General features: G+C 47.8%; 1 protein-coding gene across 15 annotated transcripts in view; it reads left to right on the plus strand.

Annotated features, from left to right (window-relative positions):
• The first annotated feature begins 7,751 nt into the window (after positions 1-7,751).
• Positions 7,752-23,389, plus strand: part of PPFIBP1 (PPFIA binding protein 1) — a 119,667-nt gene continuing 104,029 nt past the window's right edge. For 9 of the 15 annotated variants that reach the window (XM_054812845.1, XM_054812843.1, XM_054812847.1 and 6 more), the window contains exon 1: positions 7,752-7,980. The gene's annotated coding sequence lies outside the window, so the exon portion shown is untranslated. The remainder of the gene's footprint in view (positions 7,981-23,389) is intronic. The other 6 variants (XM_054812848.1, XM_054812855.1, XM_054812857.1 and 3 more) reach the window with 1 other exon arrangement.

Consider the following 23,389-nt stretch of genomic DNA (forward strand, 5'->3'; position numbering starts at 1 on the left):
TGACAATAACTTTGATCACCTAAATTTGAAACTTTCTTTAAGAACCTTTTTAAGATAAAGTATTTATTTTAGGAACCAAAGATATTTTTTATAGAAGACAGATGCAGCCCTTCTCACTGAATCAGATCTTTAGCTCTCAGAGGTCTTGATGAAGCCTGCAGTGCCTGGCACTGTTAATTGAATTAATGGAGAGCTGTTTCTTTAAGGATGTTCTGAGAAGTTTTTGGCACAAAGACAAAACCGCCACAACAGGACCGCTGATGCAGGATCCCAGCCCTCATGCTGGTGCATTAGCAAATTGTGCATTAATGAGCTGATAGGGCTAGTAAAACCATTTTGCACCACGGCGTTTAGCCAGCCAGACGTGACAGCCGCAGGTGTTTTCATGAAGCCAGGCTGCCTTCCATCTCAGCAAGATTAGACTCAGAGTATAATTAATCTCGCCTGAGATGCACATTGGCTTATCCACCCTTACGCTGTTTTGTTATGATTGCCTCTTTTCTACGATTTGCTTTTTCTTTTGCATGTGTTTAACCTTTCATCAGGGAGCCCGCTCACTTCTGCAAGCTGTGTTGCATCCAGCCTGTCCATCTTGTCCTCGTGAAGGAGCTGTGGTGGCAGCAGGATACCTAAAACGAATGTGGAAGGTACAGCTCAATGACGCAGAGTGACCCTGAGCCTGACAGTACTTCCGTTCCGTTTGCTTGCCACTGTGCATCCGTCCCAGCCTTCACCTCCTTACTTGGTCAGCATTGCTTGGACCTGGCTAAATGGCGTACAAACCTGTTCATGCATTCCCATGAAATAGCTCGATATTTATATTCTGATTTTCATATTCATTTCCTTGGCTGCTGTTCTTGGAATATTTCGTTTCATGAAAATCCTATATATTCACCTCTTCATCCCAAATGCGTTGCTCTGTTTCTCTCAAAATGTCAAAATCAACACTTTGTCTGGGATGGAACTTAAAACGTTTAACCAGCTTTAATAGAGATATTGTTGAATAAATGCAATCTGAAAATGCATTTTGACATCTAGATTTAAATTGTCTATGTAATAACTTCAGTAAGATATTCAGACACTTTTGTAATGGGAAGAGGCAACTATTTCTCCTATTAACTAGCCGATCATTGAAATGCAGTTCATCCTACACACCTTTTGACAAGAATGCAGAAGTGTGATTTTAACTTTTTCCCCTTTTTTTTGTCTCATGAATGGTCCTCAAATAGCTTGTTTTAGGTAAATAATGTAAGTATTTTCAGTTGTATAGGCTTAGTGGAGTTCTATTTATAAACTGTTCATATCAGCGATACTAACTTAGATATGACTTACTCCCCACTTAAAGAAAATCCCTTTGTCTCATATTCTACTTATCCTTAACACAAAAAGACAGGGCTCACAAGTGATGTGGAGAATAAAGATCATTGTGATGTTTTTTCTAACCTAAAAATAGGTATCTTCCATGAATGAAAGCTTCATTCTCCTCATTCCTAACGTGTAAAATCTCTGGAGAGAGAGAGGGACACCAAAACCAAAAGCAGCTAAATTGATGATCATCATCTCCTTGTGCTTCCTCTGAGCTATATTTTCCATGTTTCTCTCCTCTTTTTTTCAGAAGAAAATAATCCGTTTTATGGCTGGCTGTCACTTTGCTTGGAGCATGGCAAGTATCATGCTGACTGATACAGTAAGACAGCTTGGCTACTATCCTCGTCAGCCCCTAAGATTTTGCCTCCTGCCTCTTGTTTCTCTGGAGCGGAAGATTTTAGTAATTATGAGTGATCAACTTGCTCGGTGCTTGCCACCTGAAAGCACCCCTTCCTACCCCGCGCAGCACCCGGGGTGACTCAGCCTGGGAGCCTGGCTTTTTTTCCCACCTCAATGAGTCACCAGCAAAACGCATTTCCAAAGGAGTTGGTCCAGGAACAAACAAGGTGCACATATCTCCGGCTCTTGGAAATGGGAAGCAAACGCAGTTCCCGCTCGTGTCTAGGCAGGATACTGTCGCCTTCCCCCACGGCCCTCGCAGCCCTAGTATTTAAGGAATGTCTGAACTGGCATTGTTTTCCTCTCTTGAAGGCCGGTTAAAGCCTGAGCCTAGAGGCTGGCTGACTGAGCTAGCTTTGACACTGACTCATTGTGTGATCTGGAGTAAGTCACTACAGTTATGTCTACAGCGTGCCAGGCAGAGCTATCTGCGGCTCTCGAAGTGGGGCCGGCACTGCACCCTGGCTGCTTTTGCCAGCTGTGTGGCAGAGGGACTGGACGATGTGAATGAGCTGTTCAGTTGCTCTGTATCATGCAAATACACCATCTTGCTCAGAGGTTTGCTCAGGAGACTCTGTACGGTGTTACGCTGCGAACCGAGATACATCCTTCACCTCTTCATCCCTTGTTTTCTTCATTGGCACTGTGGAGAGAATAACTTCCGCACAGTAGTATGCAGTATTTGAGATTCTCTGAAGAAAGGCACTTGTTTGCTGTACTAGTGCTTTACTTGCTGGAGGGCCCTGTTAAAAGGCCTTGGGGTGTGCCCGTAAGTGATTTTCGCAGAGCTGTAAAAAGACTGCATCCAGTAACCAGCAGTTCTTCCCTATGGTGCAATCTAGAAGTTGATGCTGAGAACAAATTGAACCAAGAGATGTGCTTGGGTGAGTATCTGAGAAACAGGAAAAAAAAATGAGGAAAAAATTCACACATTTCCTCAGGGAATGTGAAAGTCATTAGGAAAGGAACTAAAGGGTGATAAGGCCATGTCTGTACGTAGACAGTGCCAGGCAAACCAGAGCAATACGAGCTCAGAATTAGTGGGAAATTAAATAGTGAGAGTCATCCCAGTGGCAGGGGCACAGAAGCTTTGGTGTAGGGTGTCATCACCACCATAGATGAAGGGCAGCGGTGAGGTCAGACATTTGAGTTGCACAAGGGATGAATTTGCCTACATCTAGAAAAAGTCTCCTTCAGATTAGGCAGATGCTACAAACTGAGTTTCTAGCAGGGTTGTCATGTCCTGCTGCATCCACCATGCCTGCTTTTCTCTGACAACAGTTCGCAGTACTTCATAGACTTGGGGTATTTGCCTTGCTGATGGATCACTGTGCAAGCCCCCTGTGTGTATTTCAGTGGAGATGTGCTTATTTGGTACATTCCACAGTGAGGTCTATAAGTAAAAGTCAGTGCCACTACCTATATGCTGGTTTCCGACTACTCTTATACCACCAAGTTGTTGAACGTTCTTTCCTGCACCTGAAGCTACACACTCGGAGTACCCAAAGGGCTTCTCTCTGTCAGGCAGTCATCTTTACTGAGTATACCAGAAAGCAGCTCCTGAGTGTAAGAGTTATCTGCTGATACAGAAATCGAGAGAATGCTGTGAAAATTGCATGTGCATGAGGATTTCAGCCCAGTTAAGGTACACTTATAGCTAAATTAGTGAGTGGGAGATTGCCAGGGAAAGAAAAATAATGTTTTGTAGGCCTGCAGGAATTTCAGAATGTAAAACTTTTTAACTGCAATCTCTCCTTTCCTGCTTTAAATGATTGCAATCATGCAAAGCAACAGGAAGACAAAGCCCATCTGAAACACCCAATCTGTTCAACAGCTAAGCTATTGCCACTGAATGTGTATGCATTCCTCATGCCAAGAGGTTTTCTCTTGCTCACCTTTTACATAAAAGATACAGCATCTTCTCCTTAGTACTACTACTTTTTTGTGATTTCCAGATACACACTGACACATCTCAGACGTTCATCAGTCCCTGCAGCTAATTACTTTTTCACCCTCAGGGGTGTGTAAAGTTTTATGGGAAGTTTCCTTGCCCACTTGAGTTTGCTTTTTCCTGGTTTTCAGGGGCTAATTGCACAAGGTTCCAGATAAAATACTCAAGACTGGTCACCTCAACAGGCTGGCAATGGCCACACCAAGCACCTTGCCAAAGACAGCATGGACTACACAAATGTGAAATGGCATCTTCTCTCCAGCACCTTCTGGGAGACTCAATTTTATCCAGCCTTCAGGACAACTTTTCACAGACGGATTTCACTCCCAACCCCTAGATCGCAGACTCTCAAATGGAAAAGTGATGTGCTTTGCCTCCTCCTGCTGCAGTCTCACCCCATACTGCAGCTGGAGGCTCTAGGATCTGCAGGTAACCCCACCTCAGAGGATTAGAGGCACCTGAAACAATCCTGTGTGCAGGAGCAGATCGGTCATTTCTTAAATGGCCTTCTTCCTTCTAGAGGGGGTTAAACTAGAAATTCTGGAGAGAAACTGCTCACGTGAAGCACTTCAGCCCTCAGCAGACCTGGCTGGTTGGCGCAGCATCCCTTCCGTCAGTTCAGTGGTAGGTTCACTCTGCAGGGCTTTTCTTACAGTGTTTTCGAATGCTTGGCTGCAGGAAGACTCAGGGATGGAACAGCTGAGGTCAGAAGTTTGACTGTTCTGGGGGGTACAGTTTGGGGGCATTTTGTACTTAGGCTGCTGTGGATTAAGTCGATCCTTTTGGCACTGAATCTCTCCTCTCCTATTTAGGAAGGGACTGCAGGGGAATTTAAACATGAGGAGGAAGGTTAAACTATTGATTTGACAGCTAGAAATTGTTTGTGCAGTGCTTTGTCCCAGGACTGAACACACTGAAGCTTGAGGTTTTGGCTAAAACAATTAGCTCTGTTGAGTATTTAACAGTCAGGATACTTCAAGTAGCTGAAAGCCAGGTCAGCTTTGACAGCATAGCTACAACAGTCCATCAGAAGAGCAAAAATTTCCAAGGTAGATGCAGCTTCTAACAGTAAAACCATGCTTTTGCTGAGAGAGTGTATTCCAGCTTCCTCAAGCAAAATAAGCTACCCGGACAAAAGCGACAGTTTTCTCTGCTTATACCTACATCTGCACAAGGTGCTTTTGCTGGCACAGATCTGCCTTCAAAGGATCTTATCTCATCACAGCTTTGGCTGACACAACTGTGCCAGGAGACTCGGTAGTAGAGACCTGACCTGAAAACACCTTGGCTCAGCTTCGGGGTTAACACCCGGCTGGGAATAAAGAGAGCGACTCACAGAATCCAGCTTCTGAACTGTCCTGAAATGAAAGCCCTTTGGGAAGTAGATCCATTGGCTCTTTCAGCTGCTGTATTTTGGGGAGTGGGTTTGGTCTAAAGGAAAACTGGAGCCGAACAAGGTGCTGAAGTTTATAAAAAATAAAAATTGGCTGCGCTGTATACAGTTTGTTACTGCATTTCAGGGCCCTGTCTGTGAAATAGCACTGATACTGAGGCATTGGGCTAATGACCACCGTGCTGCTAAAACCAGGTGATTTCCAGAAGTTGAAGCATGGATCAATACACGTCATTAACACTCCCAATTAGCCAAGGTGAGTTGCTTAAACTGTATAAAATGAGAAAGTAACACTTGCGAGAATGTAGTAGGGATAACTGCACTAAAAACTGCACTACGTTTATCGCTCAGCAATGAGGCGCAGGCAAAGCCATGGAATAGATGCACTGCAGATTTAGCAAGACTATTCATTGCTGTTTGGCAAGGGGCTTCATCTGCGAGCCGCTGCCAGCGGGATGCATGGTCCTGCTCCTGCCTCCACCCCTGACACCCAGGCACCCGCTTTGTGCCAGTGATCACGGAGGCTCGGAGTGTGCCTGTTCACCCCACTGCTCCAGTTGAAAAATAATGGCGCTGCAACACCATATCCCTAGTTGTACCGTGCCGTGAATGAGCAGAAGACTTGAAGTAGCGCCTGAGGAAGATCATGTAAGAAAGTGTGTGCCGTGCCTTCAAAATGCCTCTGACAGCTCTTGAAATACTCAGCTTAATGCCATTTATTGATTTGTAACCACGGAGACGGTACGTGTTCCCATTGCAAAGTGAGGGAAAAGCTCTTTCCCTTCACCTCCTCAAGCAGTGAAGAATGTTGAAAAATACTCTTACTTGTTATAACCTCCTGCGGCCTTCACAGGAGGGACGAGCAAGATGTTTGCCTTCTCAGAGGCTGCTGCGTTTTCACAAAGGTGGAGAAAATCAACCTTTCCTTGCAGAGCAGCCTGGAGCAAAAAGGACTAAGCTATTTTGGGAGATGAGAGATAAGCAAGCCAGAAAGCCTTATCAGAGATTTGTCTTAACTTGCAAAGGTATTTTCTTTGATGAAAGAATTCAAACAGTTGTCAGCTCAGATTTGTTTTCAGAGATCTCACTCTTATGCCATCCTGACTAAGGAAGCCCTTCTGCATTAGGTTCTTTAAGAAGAGTCTTCACTTTCTGAATTAAAAATTAATTAAAGTGTAAAAAAAGGAATCAACAGAACAGTCAATTCAGAAAACAAAGGCTGATGAGTATCTGACTTCAGTGGGGATCAATATTTGTTCCAAGTGCTCGTTATCAGGCAAGTCCATCCCCAGCCATTTCAGGAGGGATGGAGCGCTGGATGCAAGAGCCCTGTGCTGGCATTTACCCATCGGCTGACAGCAAACTGGTAACATTTCCTGGAGATTCGATGAGGATTAGAGAAAATGGGCAAAAAGACCAATTGTAGAAACCGATGCTACAGCGTCACAAACCATACTTGGCCACCAAAGTTTTGAAACAGAAGTACTAGGAATAAAAGATACCAAAGATAACCGGGTATTTTTAATTGCATGGCTGCACGCATTTCTTTTCTTGTAGTCTAAAATTTGGTCCGTGTTTAGCCTGAAACACACTACAGCTGTGTGGCCAATGCGACAGGCGGGTAACTTGCCAGAAAAAAGTGTTTTGAATCGACTTGCCCTCTTTACAAACTGTGCTTCAACAGCAAATGTTTTTGTTGAGAATTCAAAATGTTTACTTTCAACATGCTTTTGAATGGAAACTTTGACATTTTTAGAAGTTATGGTCCAAAATGAAGTACAACCAAATCATTTTTTCCACATACAAAACCACTACATTAGGAGTATTGTCTAACCCCAGCCTTTGGAGAGGGGATAGCAGGAAGAGCTCTGAAATAAAAACGTTTGGGTCAACTCAAAACACACTTAAGAGTTAGTTGGCTGGACTGGCCGCCAAGACGAGCCCCTAGGTCCGCTAGTTGCGTGGCTCCGCTCCTGAAGGAGCAATCTCTCAGGTCTCTGCCGACCATTTTGCCAGCCAAGAGGCAAAGGCATGGCTGGTTTCAGGGGTGGGATGCGAGGCAACAGATGGAGCGCATCCATCGCCACCACGGACGTGGCTTTGGCGGTAGGTGCGACGTCTCCTTCCAGCTGCGGGACCGGGCCTGCTCCTCAGGGAGCCGCGGCCAGCCCTCCTTCCCTTCCAAGGAGCACTTTGGCGGGATTACACAGGCTGTTTTAGCCCAGCGTCAGAGGGCCGGGCAGGGACGAATCCCGAGGCGCGAAGGCGGGCAGGGAGCGCCGCGGAGCGGGAAGGGCAGGACGCCCGCCGGGGCACCCGGGGCTGTTCCCCCGTACGGGGGCCTGGGGCCTGGGGGACTCGCAGCCGCCCCAACCCCACCTCAGACCGCGGAGCCCCACCGGCGGGAGACCGGCCCTGCCCTGCCCTTCACCCCGCCCCGGGAGCGGCGAGCCTAGCACCCCGCCGCGGGCAGGGCCGAAGCTGAGGGCCGCAGGGGAGGACTCCGGCGCCGAGCCCGCCCCGCCCCGCCCCGCCCTCCGCCCGCCGGCGGCGCCGAGTGACTGCCGTCGGGCCCAATCAGGGCTCCGGCCCGGCCCGGCGCTGCCGCCCGCCCCGTCGGGGAGGCCCGGCCCCGGGGCGGGGAGCGAGGCGAGTGCCCGGCGCGGCCCGGCCCGGCGCGGCCCCGCTGGGTCCCGGCCGCCGTGTGCGAGGCGGGGGCGCGGGCGGTCCGGGGCGGGGCGCGGGCGGGGCCGGCCGGGACGGGGCGGGCGGCGGAGCGGCGCGGACCGGACGGCGGCGGGGGCTGCCTGGAGCCGGCAGAGGCGGAGGCGCGGCAGCCCCGGGAGGGCCCGCCGGGGTTTGGGCGCAGGTAAGGGGCGCGTCGGGGGTGCTCCGCTGTCCGAAACCGAACCGAGCCCGACTGCGGCAACTTTGTGTCCCGGTGGGCTGAGCCCCCGCAGTGCCCTTCCCGGCGGCCGCCTTTCGCTGGCGGCGGCGGCAGCAGCGCGCACCGACGGCTCCCGCTGTGCCATGAGGGCCGCAGCGGGGCGGGCCCCTCCCCACCGCCATGGGCCCGGGCCGCCTGTCCCGCCTGGGGCGGCGGGTGCCCCCCCCGGGGAACGGGGGGCCGGGCGCCGCTGCGCGCCCCACGCGTGGGCTGGGAGCCCGCCATGAGCCCAGCGCCGTGGGTCGGGCGCCGGTCGCATGTTCCCCGGAGCGCCGGGCACATGCGGGGAGCGGGCAGCTTTCAGGTGGCGGCGGGGTGCGACGAGGGGCTTCCCCTCCAGTCTGCCCTCTCCCCTGCCAAAAATCAGCCGGCCCTCTGTCCTGGGGCTGCGTTTTTGCGTCCTAGCTGGAAGGGGGAAGGAGAACGGTTTCAGAGGGAGGGTCGGTAATTAGCTCCTGATCTTCTGTAACTTATTTATGTGCTGGAACTGACATAGCTTTTAGGGAAGTTTTGGGGAGAGGTAGGCTGCGCTTTAATCTTTTCAGGCTTTAGTAGGATGCTTCAGCCACAAGTACTGTGAAACTTCAGTTGTGAGTTTTATCTTGAACTAACAAACGTGTTTTGATTTAAGGCCTGGGGTTGTTACATCCTGTAATTATTTCTTCTAGGTCTGTTTCTTTTAGGTCTGTGACTTCTAAAAAACTGGAATAGCTGTGCTAGCTCACACCCTGGCTGAGGTGCAGCTGTAGCAGTAAAAAGGTGCTTTATACCTACGTAGTTATTTCGGGGGGGGGAAGTAAGCTACAGTGTTAAACGCTTCTCTGTGGTATAACAACATGTGTGTGCTCTCCTGTGGAAGTGCAGTGCTGCCGATCTTGTGCAAAAACACAGATGAAGTGTTTAGGACTCAGGCTTGGCTGTGAGCCTTCAGAGACTCTGCTGGCTCTCCTTATTTTGGCCCAAGCGCAGATACTACCAACAGCACAACGTGTAAGCTCTGGTATGTATTGCAGTGGCAGCAGGATTGAGCAATACGACTGTCTCTGCATTCCAAAAAGTAAACAGCAAAAATGGGTCACAGAGTGAGAATATTCTCCATGCTTACATGATCGAATATCGGAGAGGAAGATGTTTCGGTGTACCACCTCCAGATTTATTGCTTCTATTAAAGGTAGTGGCCATAGCTTGAGGATTTAACTTTGTGAAGGACAAAAGTGACTTGCAATTATAATAAAAAGCACAAGTATGGGTTTCAGCAAAACCGGTGTGCTCAGTGAGGCGGCATGGCAGGTCAGTTTGAGAGGTATCCCAGAAATCAGGAAAACTGAAATCTGCTTAAACTCTCTGTTCCAAATGCAGCAAGTGTTTTGGTCTCTTAAGTTCTTCACATCCGTAAGAAATTGAGAACTGAAGTGCCCCCCTAGTTTGGCTTAGTACCCGTCCCAGGGGAGTTTTGACAATAGGATTTAGCACAGTTTCTTGAAAAGCTGTATCAGATAGATCAGCTCCTAGAAGCAGAGGGAGTTGTTCTGTTTGCCGGTGAGACTGACTGTGTACTGCATTGCTCATAAATTACAGTTGGTGTTCCTGGGCTGAGAGTATGAAGTTGCTGTTTCTGTCCTCCCCGAAGGCAGTGGGAGCTCCACGTGTTTGCCTGGCTGTGGAGCCAGGGCCCTTAGGAGCAGGTTCCCTCTTCAGCAGCATTGCTCCTGCTTTGAGGCACGCCACCTATTAACAGTGCATTGCTCATAATGCAGCACCACTGTAACCCTCTTAAATGGGATAATGGCGAGAGCCCGAGTCAAAATGCATGGGTCCAGATTCAAGTCTTTCCTTGGCTTTGGTGAGTTTTGCTCTGATTTTTCATCCGTTTGCTGGATTGGTTCTGGGTTTAAGGGTTCTGCTGAAGAATTATTTAAGTTGATGTGTCCTGTGCACATGCATCTGCAGCAGATCCATGCTCTGGAAAAAATTGGTGAGTAACATTTCTGCTTGTCCCTGAAATGGAGGGTGGAGCGCCTTGAAATCAGGGATGTCACATGAGGCAGAAAGCTGTGGTGAATGTAATCTTTTTTTTTTTTCCCCCTACTTAGATGCAAGTCCTGTTTCCGTTTTGGGTTGTGCTGCCTGTGCAGTGTAAAACACGTTGCAGGAAGGAATGAGGTCCTGATGAAAATGTCTGTGGAAGGGTATGGGGAGACTTTGCTTGTGACCTGTGTCAACATGAGGATAATTGCTAACGTGCCTGAAATTACAGCCGTTCCCAGGAGACTGAGGTTCCCAGGTAGTGCTGCCAGCCTGTCTGGTCCCATTGCTTGCTGGTGATGAGGGGGACAAAGTCTGGTCCCTGCTCACTGGTCAGGTCTGGGTGGCCTGAGGACAGGCAGTGCTGCGTGTTATGAGATACACGGTACAAGATCCTTCAGGAGGTTTTACGCCTCTTGCATCTATCTAAATGGGGTTTCTGTGATGTTTCTATCTTTTACCGCTTCAAGGAGCAGTTACAACGAAGTGAAAATCCTTCCCCTGAAGAGGTTTAAAACCAAAGAAGGTTTAGTCACTTTCTTGACAGTGGTGTGATTGCTTACTCAAGATAGTGTTACTGTAAACTCGTTTGAATAATTGACTAATTTCCTTTGTTGTGCTTTGCGTTATGTGTTTTCTGTGAAGGTGAGGGGAGTGCAGAGAGGTGGTCGAATCACAAATCCAGTACAGATGTTCCGAAAATGCATCCCTGACTCCTGGAGTGGGGTAAGAGTAGCACAAAAAAATAAATGCCTTTGACTGAGGAGTCCAGTGGTTTGCAGTAGTTCACAACAGAGAAAGTAAGAGCCCAGATATTAGGCAGGATTTAGGGAGGTAATGGAGCATCCTGGAAATTTCTGTCATGTTAGAGGTGGTCAGTAAAGCCCCTGTCCCACTGCTGAATTTGCGTGCTCTTCCTTAAGAAGGTACTGTAACCTCTGCCTCAGCTTGTAAATGGTGATACTAGGTTGGTATACCTGAGACAGATTCTTCTCATACTTACCTTTGTTATTTTCAGGCTTCAAAGCAAAACTCAAGTTGTGTTGCTTCTTTAAAGCTGTACAATTATGATCTGACCTATTTCTGTCTGGCCAAGCCACATCTGTAAATTTATAAATGCACGGAACAGGTTTACTGGAAGGTTCAGGTGGGTTTAGTTGTGTTCACTCGTCTTGTGTGGAGCTTGTGCATACAGCTGTGCATCAAGAAGACATAAAAACACTAAATACCTTCATAAATAAAACCACTTGGTACCTTCCTGTACTTAGGCTGAATAGTGGCCCCCCTCCCCCATTTGTAATTGTGAGATCCCATTAGTCATCCCATTAGCGACTTGGCTCTTGGATCCAGCCCAGGAGAGGTAAACTACATCTCCTTGCCTCATGTTTACTGCTGGTATTTATACATAGATATTTATTTAGCATTTATTTAGCACCTAGTGTAAATTCCCACCCTGTCTTGCCCTACTATAATTTTGTTTGTGTGCCTAGAGCCTAAATGGTGTGTTGCAGTGTCCCCTTAGCAGATGTACTGTGCCGAGGTCTCGTCCTTTGTCAGTCTTTGCATTTGTGCTTGCTTTTTTTAGTTTGAGTAGGACTAGGGCATCAGCCTTCCCTGTCTCTTGATAGGAAACTGTTAGTGCTGAAAAGTCGACCGCTAAACAGGTGATCTATGAATGGTGAAAGGGTGGCCATTTAACGACAGCTTCAGAAACCAATAAAGTTTACTGTTCAAATAGCTCTTTGAAGATGGCAGGTTTACAAGCAGTAATCTTTGATTAATATAGGAAAGACTCCGTGTTATTCCTGAGAGATTATCTCTCTTGCCCAATGTTTGGAAAAGTCAGCATCCAATCCAGAATTAAAGCTTGGTCCTTCTTTTGGAGAACAGCGTTTCTTTTGCCATGGGGTTATCACCTGCAATTGCTGCATGTTTCCAACTTCGGGCAACTTTTAGCAGATGATCACGTGAAGTCATAACATCTATCTCAGTAGGTTTCTGGGGGGATCTTTGCTTTGGATCTCTCCTTGTTCTGGGTGCCCTAGAGAGAGTGCTCAGTTGTGAACATACCCTTGAGACGCAGGGAATGATGCATCTATTTTTTCCCCTCTTCTCCCTGCCCGCCCCCCCCCCCCCCAGATCGACTCAGGCTGAGGATAGTGGCCGTTTGTTATTTTTCTGGTAGTGTTTGCTGCCAAGATAGTACTTTATTTCTGCTTAAAGTTTGGAATTTTCCGTTAATAATTCAGTCATCACACTGGATTTGCAGTTGCTTGCCCATGATGTGTATTGCCCTTGCTATGGGCACATATGATTTCCCTATATCCTTTAGCTTCCAGAGCACTTTGTTCCTCTGTGAGTTCTGCTGTACAAGAGGAAAGTGTGGTGGGTTAAAGCTTTTATCCTTTTTCCAACGGCTGTGCTTCTGTTTCTGTCAAAAGGCCAAGATAAACCAATTATGTAAAGAGCTGATTTCTTTCCTCAGTGGAAATATATTTAGATACAGGTCTTGCAGCCAGTCGTGGCTATAGCCTTTCTTCTCCTTGCCCCTTCCTGGGCCATCTTCATTGTTAATGGGGGAGGCAGGTGGAGAACTTGGTAAGGGCTTAGACTGTGCAGTACAGTCTCGCAAACCCAACATATCCCCTGGGTGGGAGTCCCATGCTTGGCCCCTCCAGGCTGACAGAGCTAATGCTTCGTCAGAGCGCTCTTCATTAGAGGTGCTGTCTGAGGAGAATGCTGTTAAATCTCACCCTCGTGCCTCGCATGTTGCATCTTCTCCCGCATGTCATCTCAGGACCTTGAGGAATGGCCCCTGGTGAAGACCAGAATCGTTCTCTTTCTTCAGAAGCATGGTGCAAGTCTGATTCTTGCTAAAATCACTGGGACATGCAAAAGCCTGGGTCCCCTAGAAGAATACTTAGGCAGGGAGATTAGATCTCCTGTCCAGCACTGGGCTGAAAACCCGTGTCCTCGTTCATGTTCAGGTAAGGATGCTCGCCTTCCCTTCTGCTGCTCTGCATCATTAAGCAGTGCAGGCTGTGTCAAAGAACCAGGACCAGAGGCCATTTAAGCAGTCTCTAGCTCGTGGTGTTTGAGGTAAGATAAAAATAACAAAGAGTGTGACTTTAAGCAGCCGTTTGCATACATCTTGATGGTAATCACACTTCCAGTAGGCACAGTGTTGTAACTCTTGCAATGTAACTCTTGCATAAATAAAATCCCATCAAATGCCATCTGTGAACAAAAGGCTCCAAGATCAAGTACACTGATCCAAAAGTTGATTTCTACTTGCATCTTTCTTTATAGGCTTTTTCCTAAATATTAATGGAAAACTTAAGACTTGAGCTGGCTGTTGCAGCATCTGAACTCTAAGCTGGAGAATCTTTGCGCTGTCAAAGACAGCTGTCTAATTATGTCTCAGATAGATAGGAAGAATCTGATAACCGCTAGCATGAATCAGCACATTTCAAAACAAAGTTCTCGTGGCTCCAAACGTGATGGATTTGGGAGAACTTTATTTTCTTGCTCTGTAACAGATGTGTCAAAATAAGAGGAAATGATAATGATTTGGTCTTGCATGCCTTTTCTCAGATCAATTCTGAAACAAAAATCTAGGGAAAAAGTACAGCGTGTATTTTATATATGAATGTAGAATATAACCGCAAATAGTTCATGGACACTGCAGTGGTTGTGAAGGGAGTTACAATTTACACAATTTTTAGTTGGTAACAGAAAAATAGCTTTAACATTGTAAAACCAAACAAACTGCCAAAAAACCAACCCCCCAACCTCCTCATTTTCAAATCTTTTCCCTGTAGTGCCTTTTTATGAATGACAGAAACAAGAACACACATATGTTTACCAAACCAGCACCAGGATCTGGCTGCAGTGATGAGGAAGGGGGGTACCTTTCGTTGATGCTGTTGCAGCTGTGCGCACAGCTGTGCGTATGCTCTGTCGTCCAGCATGGTCATGGGCGTCTGGTTCTCTCCCAGCTTCACAGCTGAGTGTTCATGGGCCGAGGGGTTCAGCCTGGCGTGGTGTGAGTCCTAAGGATTTCAGACCAAGTTCTAAAATTCAGAAGGAAGGTCCTTAATGATAACAACGTCTTTCCTTGCTATAAAGAAGAGTGGTTTGGTGAGTGACTCAGAGGCTGTTTTGTTGGGCTTTGCCCCTCAGTGCAGAATTTGCAAAAATGTCAGAGCTGGTTTCTCTGTAGCGGTAAAGTGCGGTGAAGGTTTATGATCACGCTTGCGCTTAAAGGAGTGACAGAGCCATGGCTCGCAGGCTGTGTGCTGTTCACGGTAGTTTTTGTGGCCTGTGGTTAATTACTGGCTACCCGCTGTCCCAGGGATGCTTCAGGTAGAGGGCAGGAGGAGCGTGGTTGCTACACACGCAGAGCTTCATCGGAGGCTCTTGCAGACGCTTTGAGGATGTGCTGGGTTTGCTGAGCGGGCTTAGACTGTCTGTTCTACACTGCTGAGTGTCTTTCCATGGCATAGGTCTTGATCTGAGCAAAATTTAATTTCTGATTACCTCCAGAGTTCAGGGAACTTCAAGTCCATTCAAAGGATCCAGAAAGTCTAGGTAGGTGTTTTACTGAAGGTCTTGGCTTGATGTTTTCTCTCTAAAGTATGTGTACTTACTAGCTATAGCCATGTATAAGGTTAGACAGAAATACAGCCTTTGCAAAACACAGGAAAGGTGTAAGCACTGCTGAAGGACATTAGCTATTTAGACTGGCCCAGATCATAGTGTAAGGGATGGGGAAAAGAACACGCAGGCCCTTTGGAGTGGTCTTGATGTTTTTGGACGTCATGAGATTGGCACATGAAGGTGTCCGTAGGACCAAATTAAGGTTCTGCAGAGTCTAATGCTGATAATTAACGTTTGCCTTGAAGAGCAGGTGAGGAAAAGTATCTTCATTGTAAAAAAGCACTGAGCTGTTTGTTTCTGAAAATAGTTGTTATCCCACGTGGTTGTAGCACTTGTTGTCTTGGCTTCTGTGCAGCTTAGCAAGGGCACAGCTGGTGTGGGTTTGTGAAAATCACTCTTGCCATACGGAGTGTGTCCCTTAGGCTTGAATCAGGTAGTCTACTCATATGGAAGAAGTCCTGTGGAGACAAGGTGCTGGCGAGGAGAGGGAGTGTATAACCTATTGGGATCTCCTCGACTTGAACATGAATGGCTATTTCTAGATGTCAGCCATGTGATTGTATTGTTTCGCTTTATGTTGGAAGCTTTACTTGTGGATTCAAAGTGTGTCCTCTACCACCCTGGTTTAGGTTTATAAGCCTGTGCTGAAACGTAGCATAGGTTCATTTTTGTCATCTCAGAGGAGCGTTGGGAGAGAGCCTGGCAGGGAGTTGCTGCTTCCTAGAGCTGCTGCGTGCAGGGTGGGAGGGGAGGCGTGAGCTGGGATGTGGGTGAGGCTGTGGCTGTGTGGGACCAGGGAGCATTCCTGGTGCTGTGACCTGCATTGGTTTCCCTATCCAAATATCCAAACTGGAAAACACACTTTACAGTGGGAGGTGGTGATCTGATGACTGTGCTCCCTGCGCTGCTCAGCTGGGGCCCTTTTGGTCTCTCTCCTACACTGGAAGCAGCTCTGATAGACTTTTGTTAAATGGGAGGGGAGGGATGGTACATCGAGCTCCTTTTTTTTTAGGAATCAGATGAAAATTTAATCTTCCCCGAAATGCTGGTACGCTGAAAATGCAAGGTGCTCTACACCGTAGTTGACAAGAGCTTTGTGTAACCTACCTCCTGGGGACCTCTGTGCTGCGAGGAGGGACCTTTGCGTTGCAGCGGGAGGCTGAAGTAGCCGTCCTTGGTGGCTTCTCTCAAGATGGGAGTGCAAATGGCTGATCTCCTGGAACAGGGTGTGTATTATAGACAATTTCAGCGGGTTAGTGGCTTACATAGAGGGAGGGGTATAAGGACATGTTGGAGCAGCCAAGGCACACAGAGTGTTCCAAATTCCTGCCCACAACTGTACGCATAGTGGAGCAAAGGTCTTCAAGAAGAGGTGGGTGTGTTGAGCAACTAATCTCCAGGAAAGGCATAGGGTAGCCACATGCCTCCTGGTGGGTTCAGGTGCTAGCTTTGTTGTAGTATCCTCTGTCCTGCTTCCAAAACAGGATTAAGCAAAGGAGACTATTTCTTTACTCTTAATTTAAATCACTGGGAAGTTGGTTTTGGTTCACAGCAGACCTGAAAAGGCTTGTTAGATCTTAGAGCCATCAGCATTTTTTTTTCCCCACTTAAATGAAGCTTGTTTAACTTGTGACAGCACTTCTAATTTGTTATATTTGTACAGGAAACATCAGGGGAAGGTTCAGAAATGCATATTTATGTTTCTTGGCTAAGCTTAATTTGGCTCTAAGAACCTGTTTTTCTTATTTCAATAAAGAATAATTTTTTTGTCTTAGGCTGGGATTTTTTCCTATATTTTGTGGGTTTTGGTGGGGTTTTTTTCCCCTCCTCCAAAAAGAGCATATAGTGGCTTACCTTGGTCTACACCTTCCCTTGGATGTGAAACATATAATTAACAGGTCCTAAACAGCAGTATCCTCTTGGAGGTTTCCTTGCTTACCCTGGAGCTGGTGTTGGACGTTCTGTGTAGTGCCAGGCAGGACCACTGCAACCTCTGTTGGTGCTGACACAGAAATATGTTTTTGGGGACTTCCTCAGGATGTGCAGCACTACTAGGAATTTGGACACCGCAGGGGAGTGTGTGTCTCTTCCCAACACCCTTGCTTGGGAGGGCTGGACCCCATTTTGGTGGGGGACCCCAGAGAGGTGTGTGCAGTGTGGCTTTGCTCTCTGAGCGAGCGGGAGGACTGCTGCTGGGCTGGGGGTGCGGATGTGCCCCCCTCGTGTCCCAGTGCCTTGGAGGGGGGCATGCAACCATGTGGCAGGAGGGATCGAGGCCAGGCCAGGCCCCATGGCACAGGGATGCTGCAGTCGCGTGGCATGCCTCTGGCACCTGGTGGGGTGTGCAACAGGATTTGTGGTACTGCTGTGACCGGATTTGTCGCACTGCTGCAAAACTGGGATGCTGCTGGTGGTGATGGGGTGGCAGAAACATCTGGGAGCAGCCAGCTGTGGGATGGGGTGAGTCCCGGGGCCACCCCATGGTGTTTCCCCTCTGGCTAGCTTGCCCCACTCCTGGTGCAGCCCTGCGCTGGCAGGCACTGGGGCTGGGTGGCCTCACTGGCCACAGGCTAGTAGCACCACCTGCAGAAGCATGTGGCAAAGCTGTTGTGAATGTGGGCTGTTCTGACTGTCACCGAGAGCGGTGAAAGTGTCTAAGCGCTTTCACCCGTGGTGGCTGGTGGCACCCATACACCCTGAGGGCAGTAATGACACTCCTCAGCCGGCTTCTTGGGAAGCTTCAAGGATGATTAATCCTTCCCTGCTTTCAAGCCTTCACACGAATTAACGAAGCAGTATCGATGATGTGGTTGCATAGATGGATGGGCGTTACGTAAAAGGAGCAGTAACAGGTCTGTTGTAGGTACAAACGCTTCTGCAGCAGCAGCGTCTTGCTCACTCTCCCTCTGTTTGTTCTATGGCTTGAGAGCGCCTTTTTGATGAACAGACGTGAGGCTATAAATGCAACGTGGAGATGAGAAAATTGAGATTTGTTTTCAGGGTGGTGCTGGTAAACTTCCTGCAGCTTGGTGCTAGAGATAATTCTGCAGATTCTGGCTCCATTGTTGTGACTAGGGCTAAGGTGAATTCAAGAAAAATATTTTGATCAAACAGGCTTTCCTTTCTGTTTTATCCAAAGGGAAAAATCTGTTACAGCCTGATCTGTTGTTCTCATTACTGGTGGAGTTTCTGAATGGGACCTAAACATGTAATTATTTGCACGTCCTTATCTGTGTGACACAGTGTTTTCCAGGTCAGTATATCCGGTTTCAGATTTGCTTGTCATGATGTGCGGTCTTAAATCCTCTTACGCAGAAGTATTTGATCATAGCGATGTCAATATGATGAATGGCATTTCTTTCGGTATCGTTTTAGGCATCACAGTGGAATCAGCCACTGAAGACCAGCATTTGCTAGGCTTACGGCAAGCTCTTGAGCTGCTGTCGGAAGGAGGGCGAAGTGCGGGATTGTTCAACCAGTCATCTATTGCCAGGCTGTAACGCCTGGGGAAGGTGGAGAGGAGGCACTGATTACCTGCAAGGCCTGCTGGGGATGAGGCTTCTGCATAAACTGCTTGGAGGGAGAGGGGACATCCTGTAGCCCAGCATGATGATTGCAAGGATGGAGTCCCACCACAACTCCAGAGAGCTTTGTGTCGGAGCAAAACCGCAGCAGGCCCTCAGTTGGAGTGTGCCTCCTTTTGTACAGGGTGATGGCAGTGGTAGCTAGAAGTCTTCTTCCTTTTGGACCTGGTTGGGAGGCTATCCCTCTGTTGCCTGCATGCTATAAAGTGGTATATGTTTACCTCCTTACTTCCAGAAGTACTAAAGCAGGTACCTGGAGTTCAAGGCTGCTTCCTGCAAGGAGCCACCATGCTGCTATCTCCATCTGAAATCTGTTTCTCTTTTCTTCTGCTTCTTGCTCTCAGACCTTGTGGTACTTAAAACTCCCCCTTTCTTCCCACTCTTCCAAGGAATTTTACAAATAAATCAATAGCTGTCTACTTATGACAGCAAAATGAAAAAGGCTGTAACGTCTCCATAGCTACCTAAAAAGTACTTGTAAAATGCCAGTGGAGGAGAGTGCCCTACAATTATCCCATGCATTCCTTGCATGCGGACTGAAAATCATTTGCATTAGTTAAGTAATCGCTGCACACTTGTCCAGTGAGAAATGTTTGGTTACTGGAATAGATTTCTGTTCCTTTAATGCTGTGAAGCTGAAAAAAATGAATTTGTTTTATGTAGAAAACTAACTGACCTGAACTCTTGGTAGATGAACTGATTGTAAATGTACCAGCTTAATCCCGCTTGTTTTTTTTTCCTCGTGTTTCATGTAGCATCTGAAAAGAGACAGCTTGTGGCAAATTAGCCAGGATGAGACTACAAAAAGATTGAATTATTCCTGTTTGAACAGTTCCCAGCATGCAAGCACTTGCTGCTTGGTTTGTAAATCATCTGTATCTTGAGTTGGCCTGCCAGAGCTGCTGTGATTGAGGTGAAAGTAAATAACCTCCAACTGGAAATCTTGCCTTTGATGTAAATGATAATTTATTCATTCATCAGTAAAAAATATCATGAAGATATGATGAATAATAATTGTAGTTGGTGCATGTTTGAGTTTCTTGTAACAAATGTCTTGCCCTGTTGTGTTTCCATGAAGAGAAAGTGTTTGACATGCTGTCCTGCGCTATCTTGAAACGTCACTTTGCTCTTAGTGAAACCCAGCACTGGTGCGAAAATGCAATTGTCAAAACATATGTGAGGTCGTACTTGGCACGTGTCTGTGCCTTACGCTGCTCTGTTCACTTTGGGGCATAGCGTAAAAATAACAGGCTGCAGTTAGGTCTGCCACGTTTAGGCAAGGCTAATCTTACTGTCGGGCATCTGTAAATGCAGAAGTAGTTGGAACAAAGTGATGTTTCTGTAGGGACTTGCCTTGATGTACTGATGTATTGCAGCACCTCTTTCGGAAGGGAGAGACTGAGGGGGTAGGGAAATTACATACATGTGGCAGTAGTTTAGGATCAGCTGCCTGGTTGTTTAAGACAGAGTATCCAGCTGGACTGATGCTAAGTTGGAATTTGGCTGTGATATATTGCAGTTAATTCCTCTTCTTACTAAATGTCCTACATCATCTTTCTACGGCTGCAGCAATTAGGGCCTGGCTTTACTGTTGTATGTGATGAGGAACAACATTTTCCCTTCCTTAGATCCAGCTGTGTTCGTATAGCTCCTGCAGAGTGCACATTTAGGAGCAAAACAGGGGGACTGTTTCTCTTTGTCTGTGTTAAAAGGAAGAAATGGGACCCCACTGGCTTTCCTCTGAGCTGCATTGGGTTTGCTGTTCCTTTTGCTCTAAGATGTTGGGCTGTTTGTGGGTAAGATGTTACTTGCCGTAGGCAGAGCGAGAAAACAGTGCAGCGGATGAAATACCTGCTAGAGGCAATGAAAGTCCCGCTTTTGCTTTTAGTGAGACCTAAACTTTGCGTTGTCTGACTTGCCATGTTCTTCTGGAAAGAGAGAGATTAAGAGAGTTGGAGACCCAGTGATAGCCCCAGTGGAGATAGATGCCTTTGCTGTTGTCCCCTTTGTCTGGGTGAGATGTTAAGGGAAATGGTCGGTGAAGGGAGGAGGACGTCCCGATACTGCCCCCCTGCATGGAGGGGCTGGTGGGGTCTCTGCTGCTGAAGTCTTTGGGCTTGGAAGTGAGGGGCAAGGAGACAGAGCCCACAGAGGACCAGGGGTGGACTGGGCTGGGCTAGTGGGGGTAGAGGTGGGCTTGCTGGGTGCTGGGAGCCCCTCTGTGGCAGACAGGTGATCCTGCGGGCTCCAAGAGTTAGAAGTCACAGAGTCAAGGATACAACGACAGCACAGTCCAAAATACTGTGCTTGACATAAATGCAACAAAAGACAACCCTTCCAGGCTGTCAAGTTTTGGATCAGGTGAGCTCAGCTAGCTGCTTGCCCCTTGCCATCCCCGGCGTGGCAGCCATCTGTTGCAAGCCCACATCGCCATGCTGCTGCCTGGCTGTACCCAGCATCCCATGTCCTGTCCCTAAGAGTGGTGGAGAGGAAGAGTGGTCTCGGCAGCTGAAGCATGTGTGACCCTCAAGGGCCTCCATGGGCCCTGTTGGAGGACATGCTCCTCATGTGTGCTGCCACCTGCCATGAGGTCCATCCTCTAAGCACACATCCCTGCTCTCTGTACCGCGGCCTGCAGTCTCCCATAGGCGCGTGGGGAAATTCAGAGCGCTGTAATTTATGTGGTGTCCTTTCTTTAATCCTTCTTGTCTAGCTTGCACTGTAAAGCTTTGAAGCTGAGATGTTGCTTCCTGTATCTAGAGCCTCATGCCTGGATCTGGTTGATGTTTATACAGAAGTGCAGGGGCAGCCAGAGGTTCTCTGCGGTATGATAGAAACCATACATGAAATTAATCCAAATTAAACTGTGTTACGCGTTCCGTGATAAAAGGGAGGTTACAGCACGGACTCAACATGTTGCATAGCTTTGAGACTATGAAGAATGAAAAGTGAATCCTCCTTGAAAAGTTGGCTGCGCCTGTACGAGGCTTGACAAGTACGCCAAGCTCACTGCGTAGGCGTTTGCAAGAAATGAGGCAGATTTATGGGAGAGGACTGTGGGTATAAGGAGGCAGAGGGGTGCTGGAGATGAAGTAACTAAACGTGGGCCTGTTGAGGGTGAATCTGTGGTCAACAGGGAGCTTGGCGCTTCCCACCATAGCAGGAAAACGTGTTTCTGGGGCTGGCTCTGGCCCTTGTCTCCTTTTCCCAGCACTGGGGCGAGGATATGGTGGACTTCCCAGCCGTGATGGCATTAAGGACAGCCTCAGAGGCCGGGCTGATTTTCCTTGGCTAGAGTCGGAGTCAGCCCCTGGGGGCATGGGGATTTGCTGGCTTGTGTCTTTGGAGTGGGCAGATTTCTCCCAGTGAGAATTTTGGACCTCATCAGGAATGAAAAGCCTATGGAAATGTGCATGCCAGAGCGGTGTGGTGGTGTCAAAGAGCAGTGGAGACAAGAGATGGACCAGTTTAATTTTAATCTGGTTTACGCTGGGCTTGAACAGTAAGAGCACTGTGATGCTCTGGAGGGTTTGCAATGCCACTTGCTAATTGTGGGGCTGGGAGTGGCAGGGGATGGATGCTACCTAGGAATTTCAAACCGCAGGTCAGCACGGGAACACAGCAACGTTCCTCTGTGGGAAAGCAGCACCCACATGGTCTGACTGCCTCTCCTGCCCGTGTGGAGATTGTGTTGATCTGGTGGATGTAAATAGACATCCAGCCTTTCTGCAGAGCTGTGATGGCCGAGGAGAGGCAGTTTCTGAGCAAAATGCTAATTCTTAGCCGTGAACGCTGATTCTTAGCTGTGATCCTGTGCGGTTATAGCACCTGTATTAGAGAAAAGGAGCAATTCAGGATTATAGCGTTTGAATCATGCATGTGTTGATTTCTTTCAAGCATGCTGCTTAGGAATAAAGGATGGAGGAAATGCTGCTGGTGGTGCAGAAGGAGCTTTGTAACTCTGCACTTGTGGGTCCCTCCTTCCTATGGGCTGTATCCTCGGCACTGGGACCATATTAAGTACTTGTGTTTGGATTTCTAGAGAAGAGGCTTCCTCTTGAGACTTCCTATTGTATTTCACATCTGTGAAGCTGAATGCAGATGCTGTCAGGCTGTGAAGATTCATGTCCAGCTGTGTATGTACAGTGGGGGAGAGATGTTATTTTGGCATCTGCAAAGACAACTTACTAAAAATAAGCTAAAGCCCATGAACTTGGGAGCAAAAGGAGTTGTCCCAAAAGTCTTACTTGATGCATTTTTCTTTTTCCCCCTTAAGGAATATTTGTTTGGAATATGCTCCATGTCTCAGCGTTTGCACAAAAGCTGTTTGTGCTCATGCCGGAGCAGCTGCTGGGTGGATGGGGCCAGACTGAGTTCTGTTTGTAGCTCTGCCACTCGTTCCCTCTGAGGCTGGGATATGTTGCCTCCCTCGTTTTCACTGCTTTCCTGCTATCCTGCTTTTTATCTTTCTACTTTTGGATTCCGAGCTCGTCTGAGATGGGGGTGCCTGATTGCATAGCATGCAAAGCCCTTGCAGTGTATGAGGGCAGACCGTGCGTCTGAGCGGGAGTGATGCTTTTCAGGGAGGCATAGGTGATCCAGCGGCACATGGAGAGGTTGGTATGTTGAAGTAAGAGCTTTCCTGTGGTTTGGGCTGCTGCCTCTGGCAGTGTTTTGTCTATTTGGTAGGGGCAACTGCTTGCGTGCACATAGCAGGCTTTGTCCCTGGGCTGCTTTGTTGTTCCAAGTCATCTCTGTACCTCGATGCTGTCTTTTTTTTCTCTGCATCTCTTCCTTTCGTCCCTCTTGTGTGCATTCTCTGAGGTGACCTGTACCGAGGAGTCTCTGCCAAGACCCCGTGCAGGTTTTGGGAGTGGAACCACCAGACTCCCTCCTTCACAAGGTTGGGGCCTCCAGCGGTGCAGAGCTGGCTTCGTTTTAGAAAAACAGAATGAAGCAGATCAGTATTAACTTGCCTTCACGAAGTTGATCCTGGCTGCGGCTCAGTTGGATTACGTTAGCTGGTACCCAGAGACTTCCAGATTTTAAGACTGTGATGCAAA

Source organism: Grus americana, chromosome 1 (assembly GCF_028858705.1).
Source record: "Grus americana isolate bGruAme1 chromosome 1, bGruAme1.mat, whole genome shotgun sequence".
In the NCBI taxonomy this organism is placed as follows: domain Eukaryota; kingdom Metazoa; phylum Chordata; class Aves; order Gruiformes; family Gruidae; genus Grus; species Grus americana.